Below are 25,261 nucleotides of genomic sequence, written 5' to 3'. Positions count from 1 at the left end.
CACTGTGATAAAACTTTAAAGAGGTAGCCCTTTCATTAAACATATAATTGGAGATTTTCAAGTTTTAAGCAACAGCTTTGATTTTTCTTATAGCAAGTGGCTTGAAAAAATCCTCTTAGTAATGCAATTTAAAACTACTTGAACTAGCTGTTAATAAAATATCTTGCCTACAATGGAGCAGCCCCTGCACTGCTTATACATTTTCACATGTATTTTATTTATTCCTTTTAATAACTTTCCAAAACCTGAATATACATAGTACAACTTCTAACCCAGTACATAATATTAAGATTGCAATCAAATTTTGTTTCCAGTTGAAAAACAATCCAAAATTCTTATTCGCGATATAAAAAGTGGTCCAAATGAACATTCACATTTAAACAAGTTATTCTCAATTTATTCCCTGCATGTAAGCAATCAATATTAAACTGAAATACAGTCCCCCCCCCCCCCCCAAGTTGATAAAACTAGTGCACAATTGGTTCTTATCAATACACAATGAAATTCTAACTGAAAATAATTAAATACATTAAGCCAGGACTTAGTTTTGCAAAAGAAAAAAAAGAAGTACAAGTAGCACAACATTCTTATATAATTTACCTGAATTTCATTTAATGGATTCCATGAAGTTTGATACAAAGAGCAGTACTAAAATAATACAATGAAACACCTTTATTAACAAATTTTATACAATAGATTTTTTTAATTGTTGGCTGTTTCCCTTATCAGCTAGTCTGCTGAATGCTTCAGCCAGGATTTCATTTTCCCTTGGTCATCTGCTACCTTCATGTTTTTTCCAATACCATCTGAAAAAGAATTAATGAAGAGAAAAAATAAGAATATTTTCAAAAACCACAAAAAAGGACAGCACAATATTAATGGGTTGGGGGGGGGGGGGAAAGAGAAAGAAAAACATTACTTGCTCAATGGTTCATACCGATTCTTGCCTACGCTCCTTATCTAGAACCTGTCACCGTGAACGGCAGGGGATCGAGGGGTAATAGCTAACAATAGAGACCGGGAAATAGGGTTGACAACTGATGGGTTCTCTCTGGACATAGGGAAAAAGTTTTGCATGGATGGGGTAATTTCTGTGATAGGGATATTTGGAGGGGTTTTTTCTTTCCACTAGATTGGGACGAATCGAAATAAGTGGAATGTTATCGTTTGGCACAGCTGTTTTCAGCGCCTCGTGTGCTACATCGTTTTTTTCCCCCTTCTTTCTTAAATTTATTTTTTAAACCTGAGAATTTGAAACATTTATTTTAAAAACAAAATTTATTTTATGTACAATTTTAACTTTATAAAGGAAACTTATCCTTTATATCAACCAAAAAAATTTTGAAAACATGAATGCTTACACCCTACTAGCAAAATTTCTTGCATCAACCTTGACAGATCTTGATATTATACTGACGGCGTCAATATTGACGTGTTTCATACTGCATAAAGCTTGCATAAAGATTAAAAAGCAATATTACAATAACAACACGTATGCAACATTGCATTCATCTTAAAATATCAATATTGATATTACCTTACAATAACAACATTGCATACATGTTGTCGCCGTCAAGATGATATTGATTTCATGCTGTCGCCGTCAAGGTAATTAGTACACAATAGAACAGGTGGACCTTCATTGCTACTTGCGCATGCGCACAGTTCTTTCTACCCAGCATCCCTCGTATTGCTGGCACATTCTTCCTGCTTCGACCTTAATCGGTTCAGAGGTGCTGCACGTGGCGTTGCATTCTTTTAGGCTTCGTTAAGTTGGTTGCTTAGTTATTAGTCTGGAATAGTATTGTTTTAGGAAAAACTTATGGATGACTGATAACTGTATTTGTTTATTAATATAGTACTAAACAAGTCATATCGCAGACGATGTGCGATCAATGTTAGAAATGGCGAAAATAACTTTTTTCGTCCCTAGACTTTGAAACAAAGGACATGAAGCTCAGAATTTCGTATTATCACTTCAATCTCACGTAAGATTAATTTTATTCAATGGTATTTATGTTATTCTTTAAGATAAAACTAAGCATTTTATGTCTTTATAATACAATTAGAAGCATGAATTTAAAAAATAAGTCAAATATTACGCAAAACGAAGAAACTTTCATTTTTTAAATTAAATCGCGAGTACTATTAATATCTTTATATGAATTTCAGATCAGATGTCAGCTTTAAGAAAATATTCTCAGGCTAGAAAACTATCTTGAAGAATAACAGAAATAATTAAAGAATGAAATTTAATTCTCGAGTTTGAAGTGAAAATAATACAAATAAATAAATGGATAAAACACCTTGCAAACGTGCTGATTTCATACTGTCATGTCAATGTATCCTGACATTTTCCTGTCATATCAATACGTATGCAATATTACAAAAGCAAGATCATCTTGCCTAGACCTTGATTTCATGCTGTCATGACAACATCTTGATATTATCCTGTCATATCAATTCGTATGCAAGATTACAAAAGCAAGATCATCTTGCCTAGACCTTGATTTCATGCTGTCATGACAACATCTTGATATTATCCTGTCATATCAATACGTATGCAATGTTACAAAAGCAGCCTACCTTGATATTTTCCTGATATTATGCTGCATACACCTTGTCAGTCAATATTGTGGCAGCCTGCTGACAGCATAAAGGGAGTAACATAACAACATTGAGGCAGTATTAATGCAAGATGATTTTTCTTGCATGTCAACCTTTATGCAATACTGAGGCAAGATATTTTGCTTACTGGGCAGTTCAATTTCTGCTAAAGCATTTGATAGATTTGAGACCTGATATTCAATTTGAAAATTGCTGTAATTATCCAATTAATGAAATAAATAAGAATGCGCTTTAATAAAAATAACAAATAATAAACATAAAACAGAGAGTAAAATTTGTAGTAATTCTGATTAAAAAAAAAACTACCTTGCGTCCATACAGCTTTCGTGCTTTTAGTTTTTTTTAGATGTATTGATATTTTGTGCTTTTTACTGCTTGAAGTACAAAATATTGCATCGGAATTAACAAGTGGATTAATGTTGAAAAGAACTGCAAGTATTCGGGGGCATTGTAGAAAATGATTGTTCATACCGCTCATAAATTATATATTGTGGGCTTGATTTATTTTTATATGCCTTTACCGCGTTCGTGTGTGCAGAATCTAAGAACTTCTAAAAAGCAGTGCCGAATTTCCAAACGAGGTTGATACATTTTTAGGGGACACAAAATTTTACTACGATCATTTTTTTACTATATTGTTGAAAATAAAATTTCATTATTTTTTATTTTCCATACTGAGTCATTTTCTTATTATTAAATTTTATCACCTTTTCCAAGAAGTGATAAACAATGGGGACTGACTATACATCCCCAGAAATATTAGTTAATGCTTAATTATAGACATACTTAATTTCATTTGTTTTTACTTATATCTGTGAATGTAATTTCAATAAATAAAAATTATTTGGGAAATTTCGTTTCTGAAGATCTGCGATGCTATTCGCATGCAAAAAATCCAAGATTTTGTCCTGTTTTTTTTTTTTTTTTTTTTTTTCCTACCGCGAAATTTTTCTCGGACATTTGGCTCATAGAAGTGAGACCGATACATTAGTTTCAAGCCGAAAAGTAAGTGAAAAATTGTAAAACAAATCCCTAGGGAAAAAAATATTGGTTTTGATTATTTTTTAAATATTTTTGAAAAAAAAAATTTACCTCATGAGTCTTGCAGCTCGGTCCAAAGAAACTTGATTTTTAAAAAAATTACCTCTCTAAACCCGTCAGAAGAATGTTAATTTAATGATTGATATAATGTTCTTATCCCCTAAAAAAAGGAATATATACTAACTATGAAATTATTGAAAAGTGAATTTTGAAATTACTATTTAAAAAGGTTTCAGTCGAGACATTCAAGAAAAGTTGCATTTTATCTTTTGATTGGGGGGGGGGAGAGAATGATTACAAATCTGCCTAGGAGGTGAATAAAACTAACTAAGCTAACAACAAAATATTTTTTTCATATTTTATAGGTACATAGTTGTTAAGGACAAAGGCATAACATATTATGTAACAGAGCAACAAATTTTTAAAGTAAAATATGAAAGAGATATGGCTGTTTTGATTTTGGATATGTGCTGTTTTGTTTAAAAAACGAGTCGATTTGCCCTTTTAATCGAAAACCTGAATGATGAGAGAGAAATGCACCAAAGTTCTACTACATCACTACCTCATATATCTCTGTACTTGAACTTAAAATGTGTTGGATCAAATGTTAATGAGCCTCTTGGAACATTTGAAGTTTTAACAATCATAAATTCATAAGATCCATATTTTGATAAAACAAAGTGAGAATATTTCCTAGATTTGACTGTGAAGAATAATGATTGTACTTTTTCACAAACTGTAAGCTGTTAGAATGGAATGAAGCTTAAAGGTAATAAAAATCAAAGCTAAATTAAAATTCAATTTTTGAAAACACTGCAAAGTAATAAAGACAGACACGATTTGTTAAGAAAAAAATGGTTTAAATCCTAAAAACCGCTTGCTGCTCAAACTAAACACGAATTTCAATTTCGTCTTCATCGAAGACAGTCACATTTTCCATCGAGTTCATGATGCTCATTTTTTATCCGTTTTGCCGAAGTCAATAAATGTACTCTAACGGTAGCAGGACATGTCTGACGTATTTTTTAGAATTACTACGTTTTTATTTAATTTCATTGATTGACATGTCCTATATTGCGTTGTAATGATACAGAATTCGTTGTTCGTGAATTATGGATTGAAAAACATTGTTGACAGCATATAACTTAGTTACCAGTCCCTAAAAGTACATTATTCCCAAAGCTGTCCCCCCTCCACCTCCCATCCCTAAGAGTCCCTTTTTTTTCCGAATCTCGTCAATTTCTTCCCCAAACATCCCGTTTTTTCTTTCTTTAAAATTTGGTAAGTTTTTTCCCCGAAACGTCCCTTTTATTTAAAAAAATATTCCACTACTTGTTTCGTGTAGAGTCCCTATATGAAAACGTAGTTTCCTAGGACTCATTTTAATAATGAATAATTACTAGACGAAAAGACCGAAGAAAAAAATGGCTGAATCTCAGCTGCTAACACGTTTTACATTTAAGAGGAGATCGTAGGGAAAAATTAGAAATCCCTACCCAACCCCTTCTCTAAAACCGGAAATCGTCCCCTCCATGTGATTGACGTTAATCCTCTCCGGAGGGCGTGATCCACTCGTCAAAAATGCTCTCGTTATCAGCGTAGGCGAAAATCGGTAGACACCTGCTCAATACAGGAAAAAGTCATGCGATTTTATAAGCTATTGTACTAAGAAAATTCTTATTCCTGGCTTGTCAAAATATTGTCCTATTCCTTTAGTCCCCACTGTAAAATGAGTAATCAAAAGATTCATCCCCCTTCTCACAGGGGCGGATCCAGAAATTGTTGTAAAGGGAGTCATGTTTCAATGTCGAACGTTGTACCACCTACGTAAAAAAGTATCAGTTAAGTCCATCCCCCAAGGATGATGGCGCACCCCCTCACATGCTACAAGGCACCCTCCCCCCTAACCCAATGAGATCAAAATCCTTTCAATTATGCCCTACCAACGCCCTATTTTTTTCAATGTCGCTACCTGCACCATAGATCATATTTTTTCAAATTTTCATCATAAAAGTCATATTTCTTTTGGCAGATAGGCTGATCATGCTACCACAAGCTTTGAATATATGGCATTAAATTTATAAAATATCGGAAAAGCATAGACACACATGTGGTTTGAGGTGGAAGAGTGCTCTGAAAAAACCGTTGAACTCATTAGTCATGATTTGTTATTTTGAAAATGAACAATTAGAAAACTCAAAATAGCAATAACCCCAGTAAACGAACCCAGTCACTCCTTTGAATTATGAGGCCCTGAGAAGAAATACCTTACAGAACGGGGACACACACACGTTAATATTCATTCCATGTACTATTTTTCACATCGAAAAAAATGAAGTAATAATAATCACAACAAATTACTGTCACAGGGACCCTCTCCTGAATCTGCCCTCCCCCTCCCACGCCATTAACATTGCAAAAACCTAACAGGCACCATCATCAATGTTAAACTCAAAATCAAATCAAGAATGTCTTCCAGTTTAAAGCAAAGGCAATACTTACTACTACGGGGGGGGGAGGGAGAACAACGCTTAGAAATTTCTAGCTTAATAGACACTACACTTTAGAAATAAATCCGCACCAAAAATTTTCAAAACTACTTCTATAAAAGATGTTTTTATACACTTTTCTTGTTGAAAACATTTCTATTACTATTTTATTTTTAATTCTTTTATTTATTTCGCAATTTCATTTGAAAAATGAAATTATTATTATTGAATAAGAATGTAAATAAGGTGTTTTATCTGCAGTATTTATTTTTATTGCATTTATTGTAAACATTTCTACAGAACAATGCAACATTTTCCTTTGAATTTTGAATACCAAACAAAAATACCAAAATTCTTTAAATTTGAAAGTACCAAACTCTTTTTACACATTTTATAAATGTCATAAAATAGAAATTTTAGAAATATTACTTCATATGTGCTTCAGTGGCGTGACGAAGGGGGAGAGGGGCTGAAAACAACCCTCAGAAGCATTGGTTTTAATGAAAATGCAAATTATAATACAGTAGTTTATGCATATGAAAAGGCTGTTTTGATGGGGCAAAAAACCCCTTCAGAAGGTATTTTTGATCAAAAAAACCCTCCAGAAGGTATTTCTGGCTGCGCTAGTCATCTGCTTAGATGCCCCAGCAGCACAGCAGTATCGGCCAATGTCATAACCACGGTGTTTGGTAGATTGGCCAATATCGGGTAAAGCTGGGTCGGCCAGCGTAAAACGGCTAACTTTTTTACAATATTGGGCAATACTCGTTGCCAGTATTGGCCAATACTGGCAAATCAAAATTGGCTAATGTTGGCCGGTAATTTTCCCCCAGTATTGGCAGATACTCGGAGCGAGTTTTGGCCAATATCGGTTAAAGTTGGGTTGGCCAGCGTCGAACGCTCGACTTTTTAACAATATTGGGCAATACTTGATGCCAGCATTGGCCAGTACCGGCAGAACTAAATTGGCCAATACCGGGTAGCAATCTCTTTTGCAGCATTGGCCGATACTCGAGCCAATACTGGCCAATGAGGCCAGGTGACACTGGCCGATTATATATAGCTATTAGCCAGTGTTGGGCAATACTGCTAAAAGAGAATTCAGTCTTAAAAAAAAATCGGCATACAGCCTTCCATCCATCAGTTTTAGGGTTTTGTTTTACCTCTTTTAATTGAAGGAAGGAAATCTGTGTGACTTTTTTTTTTTTTTTTCAAATAACGGAATTTGTCTTTACTGAGAAGTGGCATAAAACTGCGTTTGTGTTTTATTCCTAGCGCACTGGTCAAAGGTCCCTCGACCTTTCTGTCTTAAAACGACATAATTTACGGCTACAATAACTAGACTAGAGGAAAATTGACGGTTTATCATTTATTTTATAATTAGATTACTGACAGTAATATCTTTCACTTTTTATCATTTTTAATGAGCAGCAAATTACTTTTTTTATGCCAAATGTTAAGATTGTGGGAAATTAAGATTCATTATTGTTAAGAGTAAGGATCAGATTTAAGCATGATAGTTCTTCCCACTGACAGTATTTCCATCATAAATGTTTTTGTTCGCTCATTCGTTCATATAAATGATATAATCAAAATCTTTATTTTTTTCTTAAAGGAACAATTTATATATTTACAAGTTCATTGGGGAAAAAATTTTTATTCATTTTTTTTACATATTATCAGCTAGGTAATATGTAAAAAACATACATATTATTTATAACAAATATGTTTCATTAAAACATACATATATATTGTGTTTACATATCAACTTTTTTGTCTTCGTTTCGACCATTCAGTGTCCTTTATTTGATACTGTGAGACCGATGATCCCAGTCTACAGCTCCAGCAAGTATCTGCCGATTCTGCGGCTGATAGCATTTGTATTCGCAGCATCCCACTTAATTTTTACACTTGCTAAAGAGAGAGAGAAAAAAAGCAGTCACTTAAAATATAATTACACTTTTTTTAAAACTCTGCAATGTGCAAAGCAAACACATAGTAAGGATTACTACTTATAACCAACATGTAAATTGTAAACTACATACAATCAGGGGCGGCTCGTCACTATGGGCCGGGTGGGCTTGGCCCCCCCCAGAAAAATTGTGCACCGAAAAATAAATTATTCATAAATAACGTTTTGTATCTCAGTTAAAAAAACAACAGAAAACAAAGAATTGGGGGCGTGAAACAGATTTTAAATCTCTAAAACATTTTTCATATCGCTAATAAAATATTAGAAGTTTTCCATCTGTTAGCGTTCGTGCTCGCAAGCTTGGGGCTTCGACTGGTTTGCCCCAGCCACACCTCCGCTCCTAACCAATCACGACGACTCTACCAGACAAACCAAAACCGCAAGACGCACCACCCCAATTAATCCTCCGTGGGCAAGAATTCTCTAGCCCATGGACGGGCAGCAGAAGGTGGGGGGAAGGATTTTAAGTACGTCACTTGTACGAAAAAAAAGCTCGGAGGGCAGAAAAAAGGGAGCCCACGTGAATGAAAAAAAGGTTTCTTTTCCTCCGTCCCTCTTTTGTCTTGAATCCGGAAAGGGATTTACAATTTTATGGATTTATCGCATCTAATGCAGATTTTTATTAATTTATTTTTCTGCTTGGAACTAATATGAGCTGAATTTCTGAATGGGCAGTTTATTTTCGAGTAGCACAGATCGGTTTTAAGTGAGGTACTAATTAAAAGCTCTGAATTTGTCCGAAAGTTTTACAAAAATCCTTCAATTCGGTGAGATCTATTCAATTTTCTGATTTGTTCTGATAATTGGCTAAAGTTAATAAGTACTAATCGTAAAATAGCCTCTATTAATTTATTTTCTATGTTAAAGTAGTCTATCGCGGAACAAACTTGACTTTTTTCTGTTAGACTCGGTACATCGCTTTCAGTCCTTAAAAGACATAGCGGCTACATTACCTCAAAAATGACTGAACTATTGAGTTTTGTTTATTTGAAAACTTCATATTGTTTCAGAAATCATGGGAATTTCAACGCACTAGCTTAATTATTTTTTAAAAATATTGGCTTTAAGTCACTCACGCTAGGTGTGCGTTTTCTCGATGAACTTCTTTTTGGGCAATCACAAATTGCTTATTGTTTTCACTTGACCGTTGGATTACATCCGTCGTTTGATTTTATTTTTCTATGCTTATAGGGTAGGTGTCCATGTGCTTCGGAATCAAATTATTTATAAACGACCCTTCTCGAAATCACACAATCCTTTTTACATGAAAAAAGTAGCCAGCATACAACATCCAGCCCCTGACATTCATTTGAATTTTGACGTCTTGAACTCAAATTACGGTTGCGATAAAAGCTATTAGTAGAAACAAGAAACCGAACGAGCATTAGGGTCTTATCGCAATTTGCGATTGCGAAAAGCATAATTTAAATTCAAGCTCTCAAAGTTCAAACTTTTTTTTTTTGTGCGTTTCCATGTTATTGAAATAGTTAAGGTTTTTTTTATATTGAAGATACAGCTTCAAAGTAATACGTTTTGCTGTCAGTACAATATACTATTTAACAAAATTGTGCATTGGATAAGCACTTTATAAATTACTAAAATGTTGAGAGTTTTTTTTATCCTTGTAAACAAAATTTACTATGGAAGTTTTATGATTTTTTACATAATTAACGACAGAATATTTTTAATAGGATAAGCAAACGAATGCACAGCTTTTAAGAAATGATTATTATGATCATTTAGCAAAAACGATTTCTGAAATATCTGCAAAAACAAAAAACAAAAAAAAAGCCTTATAATTTTTTATAAAATTGAAATATTCTTAAGTGTTTTGAATTTTTTAATGGCATTAAAAAAAATTATTGATTAATCAGTAAGCGCGTGCAAAGATTTCAAAAAATTACACATTTTATTTAAATGCAAAAAAAAAAAAAGAATTGAACTATGAATGTGATGTGGCCCCTAGGTATTGTAATGTGGTTTCACACAATAAAAATTCAAGGATTTTTATAATCAAGAAGAATAAATTGTCAATTAAGGAAACTGTTTCTAGATAAAATATTGTTGCCGATTTCGTAATTTGGTTTAAGGGAGCATAGCTAAATCGAAATTAATACTACTGCGCGATCAACTTGATTGTTATTGGTATAAAGACAGTAATAGTAATTTGATTAATGCTGTGTGTTGTTTATTACTAGTTACATGGGTTGGTTGTCTTTAAATTTAGGTTGTTTACCTTGAAATTGAAAAAAAAAATATTAATCAAGTGAATTATTTAGTAAAACACCAATTTCAAACTTTGACGCTTGAAGAGAAGCTCGAAATGAAGAAACTGCACAAGGATCATATTTTGTTGCTCAGCATTACTTCATTGTTACTCAACATTAGCTCTCTTCATTTTATCTGTATAAATATTATTATGAAAGCTTTACAGAGCAGGCCCACCCGCCAAATTAAGGCACGAGCCGCCACTGCATACAATGGACTCTCGTTTTTTGCAGGGGTTACATTCCACAGAAACGCTGTGTAAATGAAGACTTAACAATAATGTTAAAATAGGTTAGGTTATGTTCCATTGATAAAAAATATGGACTAATTCCAATACAAATACACAATGGATATGAAGAAAATATGAATTAACTTAGGGAATATGAATAAGAGCTGTTTATGATATTCCTTTGGCAGTCATTTTTCTATGCAGGGCTTTTCCTTTGTGGGGCATGAGCACATCCATGGTCACTTGCATCATTTCCATGATGGGATCTTCCTTTATAAACACAAATCAGAAAGATCCACTGTCAAAATATGGCTCAAAATTTAAATGTGGAAGCTTTCGGTCGAGTATCATCAATGTTGGTATTGTTGTTGATTTTGTTCTTATTTGTCACTTCTAAAAGCTTTTTTTCAAGTGAGCTATGAATTGTGTGAGTTTAATAACATTACTTCTGAAAAGAGCTCTAAAAATGTCTCCAATGGCTCAAGCTCCCTTATAAGCATGCCGAATCATTTGCTATCTACAATCTTAGAAGTTTGAAATATGAAAATTTTGAAAAACTTGATGCATTTTAATGCTGCATCTGCATAAATCAAAACTCATCCATATAAAATAAAATAACGGTGTCAGATCTTAAACTGTGTGTAATGAAATCAGTGTAAAATGAGGGTATTGCAAATTAATTGGTAGTTAATCTGACATAAGTAGTGGTGCAACAAGAATGGTTTCAAGGTCAAACTCTCCCCAGAGTTCTTGGCTTCAACATATACTGCTAATTTTATTACTGTAGAAACGGTAGAGTTAGCAATTTGCTACCAATTAGATAAAATCAAACACATCAAGACTATAGACCTCCCCTCCCATTCAGGTTAAAATTCTTGCTGCTCCAGTGGAGATGATTAAAGACATCTAATTATTTCACTGCTGATTATAGCAGTAACTAAACATTTTCCAAATCATGTCTTACTCTTTGATAAGACTCTTTACTTTGGCAAATTTATATTTTCAAAAAAATTCTCGCAGATTCCTACATTTTTTTTCTTTTGGCTTGGGGGGAGGGAAAAGTTCTCAACTTATACCCTTTCCCCAAACTGATAAATGACACCACATACAATGGAGATATTTTTTTTACAACAATTATGTGTGATGAAATCATATGATTCCAAAAGTTTTCTTTGATAAATTTAATTTCAGCTACAAAAATGATGCTGTTCACCATCAACTAAAATGTTTGCAGATCACATGAAGATTGCTCGTGGACCACTGTGGGCTTTTAGTGGTAGCCCCCATTTACCCTTGCAATTATTAGACACTGTAAAATAACTCATATACAAACACATTATCCCTCGTATTATTTTAGCAAGTATTTTTAAATTACAAAATGAAAAAATTACGCATAACTTGATTTGCGGATATACATGATTTTCTTTGAATGGTTGTGTACTTCTGTTGTTGTAAACAGAAAGAGAGAAGACTTATAGGTTCAATATCAAACAAATTTATGTAGTACAATCCTAAGGTGGTAAGTAATTACAGCAGAATATTTACAGGTGATAGAAATTCAATACAGATTAAATGTATAAGAAAATCACTTTGAAGAAATTTTTATTTTAGATTTAGCTTACCACCATTAAATTTAGATTGAATTAAATAGAAAAAATCTATTTTATCATTAAATACTTTATTCTGCATAAATTGTTAATTTTATTACTTTCAAAAATGATCTATCAAACTACTGTTCAGAGTATGGATTTTTGAGGATCAATACATTTCTTAAATTAAGATCAGATTCCATAAAACTTCTCATTTTTGCTCACAATTCTAATTGTTGTATTTTGCAAGCAAAAAGGAAAAGAAATCCTAGAGGCTTTAGATGCTAATTCTTCTAATTTTTGAAAATAATTGTATTATTATTTTATAGAAATATTTTTTTATATTCTAAATAATATTTAGAATAGAAAGATATATTTCTAGGCTTGAATAAGTTCAAAATACAATGAGTATTAAAGCAAGTCATCTATTTTCTTTATCATTCAAATAAAGATACTTCACAATCAAAAGTTCTTAATCGTGCACTATTGTTGAATTTACTAAGACAATCTGGTACTAGTTTTACAATAAACACTATTTTTCATGAAAACAAAATCTCCTTCAGCTATTAAAATAATTGCTTCTAGTAGTCTATGATATAAAAGCCTTCAAAATAGTTGCCAGATGCAGAAATAAATCGATGCGGAAAATAAGTTTTGAAAAAGTCATCAGATGTAGAAAATAATTTCGAAATGGAAAACAAATTTAAATGTTCAATAATCGATAAACAAACATACTTTTTTAAATACATTGAAAGTTATAATTTGTACACAGTACAAAATTAATTCAGACTGTCAAAGTAATTTTAATGTAAAGGAAAATATTCAGATGTTAAATTTAAAACTTGTTGATTTTAATTCATAATTCTTGTGACCATATGCATCAGCCTTACGATTACAAACTTGTTTAAAATTGACAATAACCAGGGGAAAAAAATCAATATGAACTAGAAATGAATATATATATACATATATAAAGTCAATTCATTACTAATTAACATTAAATATAAAATATGCAGATTTGAAAAAAGGAAAATACTTGGCACTCTGCAACAAAGAGAGGGCAAATTTACTAAAAATCTCATTGTTGTAGGATAAGCAGGTCTTTAAGAAAGTAACATTAAGGTAAAAACCTGTTTCTTATTTTAAACACTACACCCTTCTTGAAATTAAAAAAAAAAAAAACTAGTGCTCTTTTTCATTAAAAATATTTTCCAAGTACCAAAACTGAACTTATATAATGATAACTCCAAAAGAGATAAAAATTCTTACAACAGAAATCTAAATAGAATTTAAGAGAAGAAAAATGTGCATTTTAGTCCTCCTTTGTTTTGTTTATCTATCTGTGATAAAATTTGGTTGTAACCAAAGAAACATTTGCAATTTCTTAACTTAATTATATTAAACAGACATATTTTTCATATAATTTAAAATACTGCATATTCTTTCAACCTAAATATGTTTTTTCTTTTAAAATTTAACTACATAGCAAGCTTAGAAACAATTAAGTCCCCTATGTTACTTTGTTGTCTCCTGTGTTACCAACATCCAGGTAACACAGGGGACAAAATGGTATTAAAAATTCCCCTTGTATTAATGGAAATACTGCAAAAGTATATGATTTTTTTTCCTTTAAACTCAACCTGAAAGTTTTAACATGGGTTAAACAATAAAATAATTAAACCTTTCTATAATTTAATAGTAACACAGGGGACACATAAAAAAGACACCTATGTCTAAAGTTCTTTTTTCCTCACCTGGAACTCTTCAAAATAGCACATGTGAAAAAAATGGCTACTTTACATTAATAGCTTGTAGAAGTACATAGCTATCGTTGACAATATTTAAGTAACACATTCTTATTATAATAATTAAAGAAGTAAGGAGGCAGTATCACAGGAGACAAATATCAGAAGACAAGATTTTCTACCATAAAATAAAAATAAATTTGAAATTTTATTTTAAAAACATGTTAGTATAATATGTTAATAATGAGTTGAAAAGAAAAAGAAACATATTTAAAAAAAATTAATAGCATGAAAAAAAATAAGGTTTAAAAATAAAGTGCTGTTGGGACATGGTTTTTTTATAGGACACAATTTCAATAACCCCATTCAAAAAGTAAAAAATGTACTTAATTTTAGTAATGTATCAATGAAAAATATGTCAGACCTAACATTTTTAATGTTTACATTTAACTTTGGTTTAAAATTTGGGAAAAGGTTATAGGGCAGTTCTCAAAAGGTGGGAGCAAACACAGACCTCAACTTTGAAACTTCAACATAAAACAACTTTCATTTTAATTGACTCAAAAATTTTTGAGTTAAATAATAATACTGTATAGAGGCAAGAATTATGGAAAAATAAAATTATGGAATGTTAATGATAAATGGAAATAATTGTTAAATATATTAAAAATTATGGAAAAAATGCTCTTCAAATACCCTTAAAAATATATTTTCTTTGCTAAAAGGCACAATTTTGGACTTTCAAAACGTTAACTGAGCAAATGTACCATCAAAAATTTTTTTTAAAAATTATTTCCAACCATTTCAAAACAAAATTAAGGGTATAAATCTCAAACTGAATATTTTTTTGATAATATTTCCTACAAATTGAAAAATTAAAGACAGATTATTTATTGTGTAAAAAATTTTAAAAAAAGAAGGAAGTTGGAAGTTTCATGTATGTCCAAAAGTTACAATTTTGACAATGCTATTATTTGAGTACTAAATATATGATTTATATGTTTTAAAGATATTTTTCAATCCTCAAAATCAATTGTTAATCATTTTAAAGTGTTTTCATATGTTTTTATGCAGTAACTTTGAAGCAAAATCATTTTTCTTAAACATATATGTGAGATGTCCAAATTGCGTTACGATCTAGACGCCGATAATTCTGTCCATATATTCAATATTATAATATGATCTTCTGTCTTGTAACCTTACTAACTAAAGGCTATTATAATGTTAATTTCTTTAATACATTGCTATTTTGCACAATTAATACGTTATGCATTAAACATTACTTAAATAACAGTAGAAACTCAAGTTATGAAGTAACGAATAGTAAACAAAGGCAGCAAAAATTGCCAAGCAAACCCCAATTGGCGACAACTCACAGTGTACGATATGCAAAGGGTTACCAGAGAGGTATTCAGGTTTTCGCCAACAGCGCCGGTTTTGGCGACTTGATCACCTGCGCTGGCAAAATGGATGGGGTTTTTTTTTTTCGGATTCTACAAAACCATAACAAAATTTTATTATTTTAAGACCAGCATATAAGGTCACTCATGTACTTCATAAATCCTCTATTTTTCATTGCAGAATTTAAAAATAGATAAAAATCTGTTACCTACCAGACAACTGTATGTCCAAAATCTGTTACCTACAGACCGATCATTAAATTTGCTATTTATTAAATTGCATAAATACCTGCTGTCTTTTTTTGTTTGTGTATGATGTTCTAGGTATACATGCCACGCAATAAAAGCAAAATTGATTTCAAATTCTAAAATTTTAAAAATGGCTCAAAAGCAAAGTTTTTGTTCCCACCTTTTGAGAAACTACCCTACAACTTAAAAGTCTTCGACATTAAATGTTGCATTAACTTTGGAATGACCCAAATACAAGATTCTTGATCTATGATTGATCACCTATCAAATCATGTATCAGGAAAGAAATTATCAATTTAGATGATTTGTTTCAGCTTAATAATTTTTCTAAACATAGATAAATTTACTATGTTACATGAAAATGCTTTAACATTTCCAAAAACAGATAAATGTTTTCTATTTTAAAAAACTAGAAAGCTATTTTAATTTATTATTGCCAACCAAGAAGTAAATTTGCAAAAAATGTTAGGACAGATTCTGCTATAAGTGAAATTGTATCCAAAAACCAAAAAAAAAAAAAAACATTTTTCTCAATATTGGACAAGAGTCTATTTTTTAACAATATGTGTACATTTTAGCCATTGCTCTAATTTTATGTTTTCCCAATTGGAAGGTTTTTATCACTGCTCCGACAGAAAATTAAAAAAATCGCGGTACAAAAACTTTTTATAATTGACTTTATTACTGAGCAAACTTACCAAATCATAAATCAGTGAAGTGGACAAAAGGGTTGCGGGTTCAAAGCCAGACGGTCGAAGATCCTCTGTTGTGTGGACAAACAGGTATCATTCATCTCTAGAGCCTGATGAGAGAGGATTCCTTGCTGAAAAGATCAAGAGGTCATAAGGGCGGCACAACTTGAACCTCTGGCACGGAAAATCACATAGATATTAAAAAAGGCAGTAATTAAACAAACCTAAATAATAAACATTACTATTATGTTTCAAGGATGCATTTTATTTTTTACCAAATTACAGTGCATTCTATCCTAGTTCCAAAAATAAATATGAAAAATATCATATATAGATATACCTATATCAGCGAACCATGGCAACATACAACTGAAAGTCTTGTACAACTATTTAAACTTTTATTAAAGTTAAGTTCCTAACCTTGAACTATAATTCTTGAGACAAAATTAAAAATTATGTAATCGAAAGAGTCAAATTTTTTAACAGATGCAAACAAATTAAATTACTGAAAGATATTAATGAGAAGTTCACATTAAACTCATATTTGCCATAATATCAAAATACTCTTCATAATTATAAATTATCTTTTTCACATTTAGATATAAAATAGCAAATATTAAAACATTTCAAATTTTGTTTTTGAAAATAAGAAAATATAATAACAACATATACTATAATATGCTATTATAGAGATTTTGTTAGTTGAAGAGATTTCTTTTTTTCCTCAAATCTTATGTAGTTAGATGAGCATTTTTCTATGCATCAAAATCTTGAAGGCATATATGCTTTTTATTTAAAATACTAACAAGCAATTACTATTCAGTAAGTTACCGCCTCCAGCTCAGTTTGTCCTATGCCGGGCTGATGTGTGCTAATAAGCACGAAACTGCAGTCCTCGGCTGGAATTGACTGAGCTGGCGGTTTATTTCAAGCAATTACTACTCCAGCAAATAGGATGATGTAATAAGTAACCTTTTAGATTATGTAATCTTTCGTGGTTATTAAAGACGTACCGAGTAGCACTTTGGCCGAGTAGCCGAGTACCGAGTACTCGGCCTTTCACTACTCGGCCGAGTACCGAGTTACCGAGTACTCGGCATTTCACTACTCGGCCGAGTTAAAAAGTACCAAATATGTTTTAAGAAGAACTACTGACACACACGTGACCAATTTTGAACTTATTGGAATAGTATTATAGACCTCTTTGTCTATATAAAAGTTTTTAAAACTAAACTCCGGATGAAATTTAATTTCGCATTATTTAAAAAATTTTGTTTATGTCAAAAATTTTACAAAAAAATTCTTCTTAAAATTAAAAAGAAATAAATAAAAGGTATGATTAATCAAGTTGGAATTAAGACAAACTATACCAATCTATTTTAGTTCTAGTCCGCCAAACATAAATAATTTTTAAAAGCAAATAAAGCAAATGTGCAGGAACACTTCACACACCTGTTTCTGCGTTACAAGGAACGTCTTTATCAGTGCATAAAATGTGAGCTAAAGAATGTTAAGACATTCGGGAAAAAAATCCGACTTTTGTCAGATGCCTTTAAATTTACAAGCTCATATTTTGTGCATTGAAAAAGGAATTCCCTGTAATGCCAAAACACGTGTCTGCAGTGTTCCTGCACTATGCTTTTAACGTTGTTTTATTTCCCTTTTTTTTAAGCAAAGGAATTTTCATATTTCTTATAACTAATTTTTGTTTGTAGCAAAAATCTATTTTTAATGTAAAAATTCCATATTTTCTATACTTACCTTTTTTTGCACGATTTTTAATAAATAAGTTTTATTAACTTTGGGGACATTAAAATAAAGATTTATTCCATTAAAGCATTAAAAACTTCATTATTCTCAAAATTTAAAATTGACTTGTAAATGATTGCAGAATATTAAATATGCTTGTGCTTTTTTATAAATTTTAATATCTGTCTTGGACAATATTCAATTTTTTGCAACTACTCGGTATTGGCCGAGTATCTGATCAAAATTTAGCCGAGTACCGAGTACTCGGTAAATTGGCCGAGTATGCCGAGTACCGAGTAGTTACCGAGTACTCGGTACGTCTCTAGTGGTTATAATTTTTACAGATACAATTTTAAGCAATTATTATAGAATTAAATATCTTTTCACTTCCAGCCATTATATTGCAATTATTTCAAATAACTTGGATAAGCGCGAATCACAAATATATCTAATTGCAAATAAATATTTAATATTACATACAACTTTGAACAATTTAGTATACAACCGCTGGAATCGCAATAGAGAAAATACACAGCACAACAGAGATAAAGATACTATTTATGCTTACTTTAATAACTCAATACCTTTACTTTCTTAAACTGATATCAAGTGCCAACTACTGTTAAGTGCACCAGAAAAAAAAAACAGCGTCAGAGAGCATAAACTTACTACAACCCTCTTTTGCCACGGTACCTATCCATTTCCTGAGTTTGGATTTCCCTGAAAAAAAATATGTTATATGCACTTGAACTATTGAAAATATTTGTGAATTCATGAAATTATTTTCATCAAAACATCACTGTTTAAAAAAAAAATGTTTGTAAAGAATCAAAGTTTCCATCTTTTTTCCTCGCAGCCTCAAAATGTTCAGAAATTGTACATATCTGATTCAAAACTGAATTGTTAAATATATTAACTGGTTGTTGACATAAATTAAATACTTATATTGCCTACCAAAAAAGCGTTATACTTGACAGTAAATGACAATTATTCTAACTATATTCTAACTTATTTCTTCAAGAGCACGGGAAGAATTTTCAAGGGAAAAAAAGAATATTTTATATGTTTTTATCTTGCTCGATACCTGAAAACAGCTAAAATGCAATTTCCCTGTACTATATATGAATTCTCTGCAAGATAAGAAAATATAAAACGAAGCAAAACTTCGGGCGTCCTTTTTTTTTTCTAAGTGTTAGCGATAACGTTAATATATAGCTCGATTCTCAAAACGTGAAAAGGAACGACTTGTAATAAAAGATAGCACATGCTAAAAAGTTTTAATTGAAATGCCTCCCCCCCCCCACGCTATTGACATCATAAAACAAACACAGCACAAGCAAATTTGGAAGGTTTTTCGGGTATTCAGAACACTATGTGTATTGAACAAAGAGTGAATGCAAAAAGTATAACACATTTCAAATTCTACTTTAAAGAAATTTGCAATTGTATTCAATATACAAAACGATTTCAAACTTACCCACAGAACGAGTTAACTAAGCAAATACAGCGATGGCGTCCTTCGACGGAGCGGAGCGAGAGAACTCCCGGCTCTGCGCATGCGTCATCAGAGAGCGCTGGCTGTACAGCACAATATCGAATGGAATTGGCTAATGTCGGCAAAAGCGAAACTCCATACATTTCTTTATCGGGGGACAATAGATTCCTAAATTATTTCAGAATAATTTTTATCAATTTTATCCGCTTATTAGAAGCAGCAAACATCCAATAGGAAAACTATTTTGAATTTAATTCTCTAATTCAGAATACCAATACAGTACAGTATCGGATGCGATCGGCTAATGTCGGCAGAAGATAAAAACGCCGAACATTTCAGTATCGTGTATTATAAATCCATAAATTATTGTAAAATGACTTTTTTTTATCGTACCTACGTATTAAAATTCAAAATGTCTTGCAAAAAGTATGTTTTAAAAGTAATTTTCTAATTCAGAATGTCAATACAGCATAGTATTGGATGCGATCGGCCAATGTCGACAGAAGTGAACGCCGTACATTGTATCGTGGATTATATAAGTCGATAAATTATTGTAAAATGAGTTTTTTTGATTGAACCTACACATTAAAATTCAAAATGCCTTTCAACAAATATGTTTTAAAAGTAATTTTCTAATTCAGACTGTCAATACAGCACAGTATCGGATGCGATCGGCTAATGTCGGAAGAAGATAAACGCTGTACATTTCGGTATCGTGTATTATAGATCGATAAATTATTGTAAAATGACTTTTTTTCTATGTACCTATGTATAAAAATTTATAATGTCTTGCAAAAAATAAGTTTTAAAAGTAATTTTCTAATTCAGAATACCAATACAGCGCAGCATCGGATGCGATCGGCCAATGTCGGCAGAAGATAAACGCTGTACATTTCGGTATCGTGTATTATAGATCAATAAATTATTGTAAAATGACTTTCTTTCATTGTACCTACGTATAAAAATTTATAATGTCTTGCAAAAAATAAGTTTTAAAAGTAATTTTCTAATTCAGAATACCAATACAGCGCAGCATCGGATGCGATCGGCCTATGTCGGCAGAACCGAACCTCCGTACGTTTCGTTTTTGTGGATAATAGATTCCCAAATTATTTCAGTATAATTTTTCCCAGTATTATCAACACATTACAGAACAAAATATTCACTAAAAAAACTATTTTAAAAGTAATATTTTAATTCAGAATGCCAATACTGCATAGAATCGGATAAGATCGGCAAATGTTGGATGAAACGAAAACCGTAGATTACTTTATCGTGGATGATAGGTTCCGAAGTTATTGGAAAATAACTTCTCCCAATTGTACCCACACATTAAATTTCAAAATGCTTTGCAAGAAAACTGTTTTGAATGCACTTTAATAATTGAGGTGGCCAATGTTGCTGAGTATCGGACAGCATTGGACATTAGACAGGGAGCGTAAATTTTCAAACATATTTTTGCAGTGCTAAATTTCGTCAAAATGTCTGTTATTCATGTTATTCTTTTGGGAGGAAATTACGAAATGTTCTGAAAAGTAACCGTTGATTAAGTTTTTCTGATTTGACCAGTATCAATTGGCCAAGCCTATACAGTATTGGACTAGATTGGCCAATAGCGAGATCTGACAGTTTCTTTAATCAGGGGTTTCAAATACCAAATCTACTGGAAAAAGTCTTAGAACAGTTCCACCTTTATGTTAAACACAAAATTTCCTTTTAAAAAACGTTTTATAAAGAATTTTCACTTTTTCAGTATCGGGATGCCAATACTGCCCAGTATTGGCCAAAATCGGGTAAAATCGTCCGACATACGGCGACGCACGCCAGGTTTGGCCAATACTCGACCGATATTGGCCAAAATTGTTGTGCTACTGGGGTGAGTAAAGAGTAAATACATCTATCCTTTTGAGTGATTAGAAAACTTAGATCAGATTTTTTTTTCTTTCATTAAAAGAAATACATTGTATTTTCACTTTTCATGTTAATGCTCTTTAAGTATCTATTGTAACAAAAAGCAACAGAACACAAAATATGAAATCAAATTTCATTGATCATATTGAATTTTCACAAGAAAATTGTTTGGTAAAATTCTCCTTGAAACAAAAGTTTGGGTACAGCCCTAGCACATAGTGTACAACACGCAAATGATTTCTTATTTAAAAGACGATTTTTATGGTTACAAAAAATATATATATACATAAAAATAAGCAATCGAAGTCAGATGAAATGTCAATGTCTAAATAAAAAATAATCCATAAATAACCAATAATAAATAAATAACATTTACACAAATAAATGCAAAATTAAGTTACGAATATTGTAGTGGGAAAAAAGAAAAAACAATCACTATTTCAAAAAATTAGTTATTGGAGGGGGGAGGCGAGTGGGCGGTTAGGGGTTTTGACAACTTTTTGCAGGGAAGTAACAATTTCAACACATGGCGATTGAAGAAATTGGTAAAAATAAAAAAAAGGCGAGAAAAGTAGTACAGAAAGCAAGTACAACTCAACAACACTCTGTTCAATCAAACATATACATCTTGAAAAAAATAATTGGTGTAAACTGTAGAAAAATTCTTTAATGCAGGGAAGGGGGTCCTGACCGAATGGGAATGGTATTATTGAAACTGAAACAAACTACATCTTTGAATGCTTTTTTTTGGGGGGGGGGGACTCGCAGCTTAGGAGGCAATGCACCATTTCCCTTAAGGGATGGTCACCCCTTGAATATTCACTCAGTTTTATATAATAACTGTTTTCTGAGTGTAAGCTATTCAGAGTGAATGATATGGAATGCATTCTTGTCAGTTTGTTCACCAAACCCCAGCCCTCTCATACTTTCCAACTAAGTCGACAGACTCGTCAGCCCTTCATTTAAGCCTGAGAACCCTCCTCCCCCAACAGTAAGATCTCTTGTAATTCCTCAGAGTTTATTCATTGAAACCAAGCTTAACACAGACATGAGCATGCACTTGATTGACAACATAGTTGCTTTTGTGAGAGCATTAATTCAAAGTCATGGAAAAATATAAGTAGCAGATTTGCTACACTCACAATTATGTGCTAATAAATATAAAAAAATACAGTATAACCCCGATTGAATAATTGTCAAAGGACTGGAGAAAGTTTTCGTTAAATAAGGATATCTTCATATCAAGGAGCTTATACATTCAATGCAGTTAAATTCGGACCAGTGAAATGTATCGCTAAATTCAGGAAATCATTAAATCGGGTATCGTTAAAATCAAAGTTACACTGTATTTAAAATGATTTTTAAATATTCATTTTGGAACATTTTATACAGATACTTATGACTAAAAAACAGCTCTAAACCGAACTATAGGAAACTTAAAAAATAATAAAACAATCAAAGGACTTAATTAAAAATTCAGTTGCATGAAAAGGGAGAGATATGGGGGGGAGGGGGAGCAAAATTAGAACTGTAACTCCCTTAGTTAAAATTTCAGTATGCATACATTAAAACATTTGTCACAATTTGATCTTCAAGAAACCTAGCTCAACACATAAGCAAAACATAAGTCAATCGATGGAAATAAAAGGTGAAAAGTGAGGTTAGATTTATATAATCTGACAAATAAAAACAAATATTATTTGCATTTGAAAGAAAGAAAAAGCATGAAAATTCAATACAAAAAGATATTACCTTTTAGACTTTAAAGTTAAAGTAGAAGGATTTCCAATTCTGCTCCTCGATCCCTTTAAGTTTTCTTCCTTAAAAAAGGGAAGAAAATTATATGTAATGACAAAAAGTATAATAGTATGTTAATATGTATTTGGTACTTCATTATAGTACCCCTTGAATCTTCTATATATGCTGCGTTGATATTACAATGTAGACAATTTTACATAGTTTATGAAAACTGAAAACAGGCCATCACTCATGCAGTGCTACCTACTGCTTACATATGGGTTAGAAAAATAATTCACTGGTTCAAGGGACCAGTAGGCAGGGCTTTATTTGGTTTAAACCACTGTAAAAAGCCGGCTTTTTAAAGAAAAATAATTTTTATGGTACTTTATTGTAATTTAATTAAAATGAAAATTATCTTTGTATCTTTAATGCAGTTACGACTGTATTATATCAAGTTCCATTAAACACTAATAAAATATTTGGTAGTTGTTAAATAAAGTCGTTCACAAAAACAAAACCTCGCTCTAATATTAAGAATATAGTCTAGTTCAATGGAATTTAAACATTTATAAATAAATTTTAGTAAAATTCAAAAAATCACATGACACTGCTGCTGTCATACCAATCATTTGGTTCAGACTTTAAATAACAATGCATTACAATTTTGTAATAAAAAGGAGAAGAAAAAGTTTAATTTCATACACTATATCATGCACGTGAATGCAAGGGCCACCGAGACCCAAAGGCCTTGTTAGCTTGGGACAGGCATCCCCATAAAAATCGTAACATGACTCTGATTTCGAACCATGCCCAGTCAACCAGTTTTCGATTAGGGTGGCATGGAATCTTGTCAGCGCTGGTCAAGTCCATAAGAACGATGGCAAGCCTCCCTCTTCTCCTAAAAAGAGCAGACTAAGACTCCTAAAATTTCAATGGCTCTTGGTGACCTCGCAGACAAACTTTATGTAAATACTACTGAAGAAATTCTCCAGAAAAGAGCATGATCATTGCATTAGTAAATTAAAAACTATACATGATTTTTTTTTTTTTTTTTTTTTTGCGAATGACAAAAATAAAAAGGAAGTAAATCATCCTGAAAAATTTAAAACAGTTGAATGCAATAAAGTAATAAAACGATGCATAACAGCAAAATCTTTTCAGGTTTATTTACTCTTAAAAATTTGGTGTAATACTTTAAGGGAGTAAAATTACAGAATCATGACATAAACATCTTTAAGGAGAAAACCAAGCATGAGATAAAGAAAAATAATTTTCAACTTTGAAAAACAATAAAATCATTATTTTTATACATCATCTGCTTGCATTATAATACAGAGTATACGAATTTGCTTGCAATAAAACACATTATATTAATGTTAATCACAACTGTCTAATTTCATACCATAAAAAAAAATATCGTTGCTAAATTTAGTATTAACAGAATCTGCAACAGTCGAAGTATCGGCATGATTGTGTATTTACATTACGTAACGAGCACCTTTTTTTTTTTTCACATGCTGCAGGGACACGCAGAAAACAAAACAAAAAAACATAATGCTTTTCAATACTTCAAGAACGTATTCCTGTAAACATTTACACTAAACTGCCACAAACACAACGGACAAACAATGGAACACATCATATAGTTAACACTACATTTTAAGTAAAAACGCACACGAATATACATTAAAAGTTTGCTTTTTTTCTTTCGGTGACGTTAAGGATTACTCTTAAACAAATATCTTTAAGAAAAGATGCACACAACGTTCTTATTGCATTTCTATACGTAATAAACAAAAAAATATTTTTACTTACCTTTCATACTTGCAAAAACATGGCCGAACGGCGAGCGGGAGCTCAGAGAGACAACGCTGGTTTAGAATGCCGCTCATGAATATCTCAAAATAGAATCAAAAATAAAATTACCGTTGGAAGCTTAAATTTTTTCTTTATTTCATCCATGTTTCTTCGTTACAATGTGTTTCGAAACAAAAAGACGCGATTTTAAACCTTTCAATAATTTATTTATTTATTTCTTGCTAAGGAGTATATTTTTACGCGGAA

General features: G+C 31.6%; 1 long non-coding RNA gene across 1 annotated transcript; it reads right to left on the bottom strand.

Moving 5' to 3' along the window:
* Positions 1-680: 680 nt before the first annotated feature.
* Positions 681-24,087, bottom strand: LOC129231840 (uncharacterized). The gene is made up of 3 exons (XR_008581303.1): positions 23,900-24,087; positions 23,210-23,277; positions 681-806 (listed from the first exon to the last, which is right to left on the bottom strand). It is a non-coding gene; the product is annotated as an uncharacterized LOC129231840 (long non-coding RNA).
* Between the last annotated feature and the right edge of the window lie 1,174 nt (positions 24,088-25,261).

Source organism: Uloborus diversus, chromosome 10 (genome assembly GCF_026930045.1).
Source record: "Uloborus diversus isolate 005 chromosome 10, Udiv.v.3.1, whole genome shotgun sequence".
Lineage (NCBI taxonomy): Eukaryota > Metazoa > Arthropoda > Arachnida > Araneae > Uloboridae > Uloborus > Uloborus diversus.
This window is presented reverse-complemented; position numbering and strand designations above follow the sequence as displayed.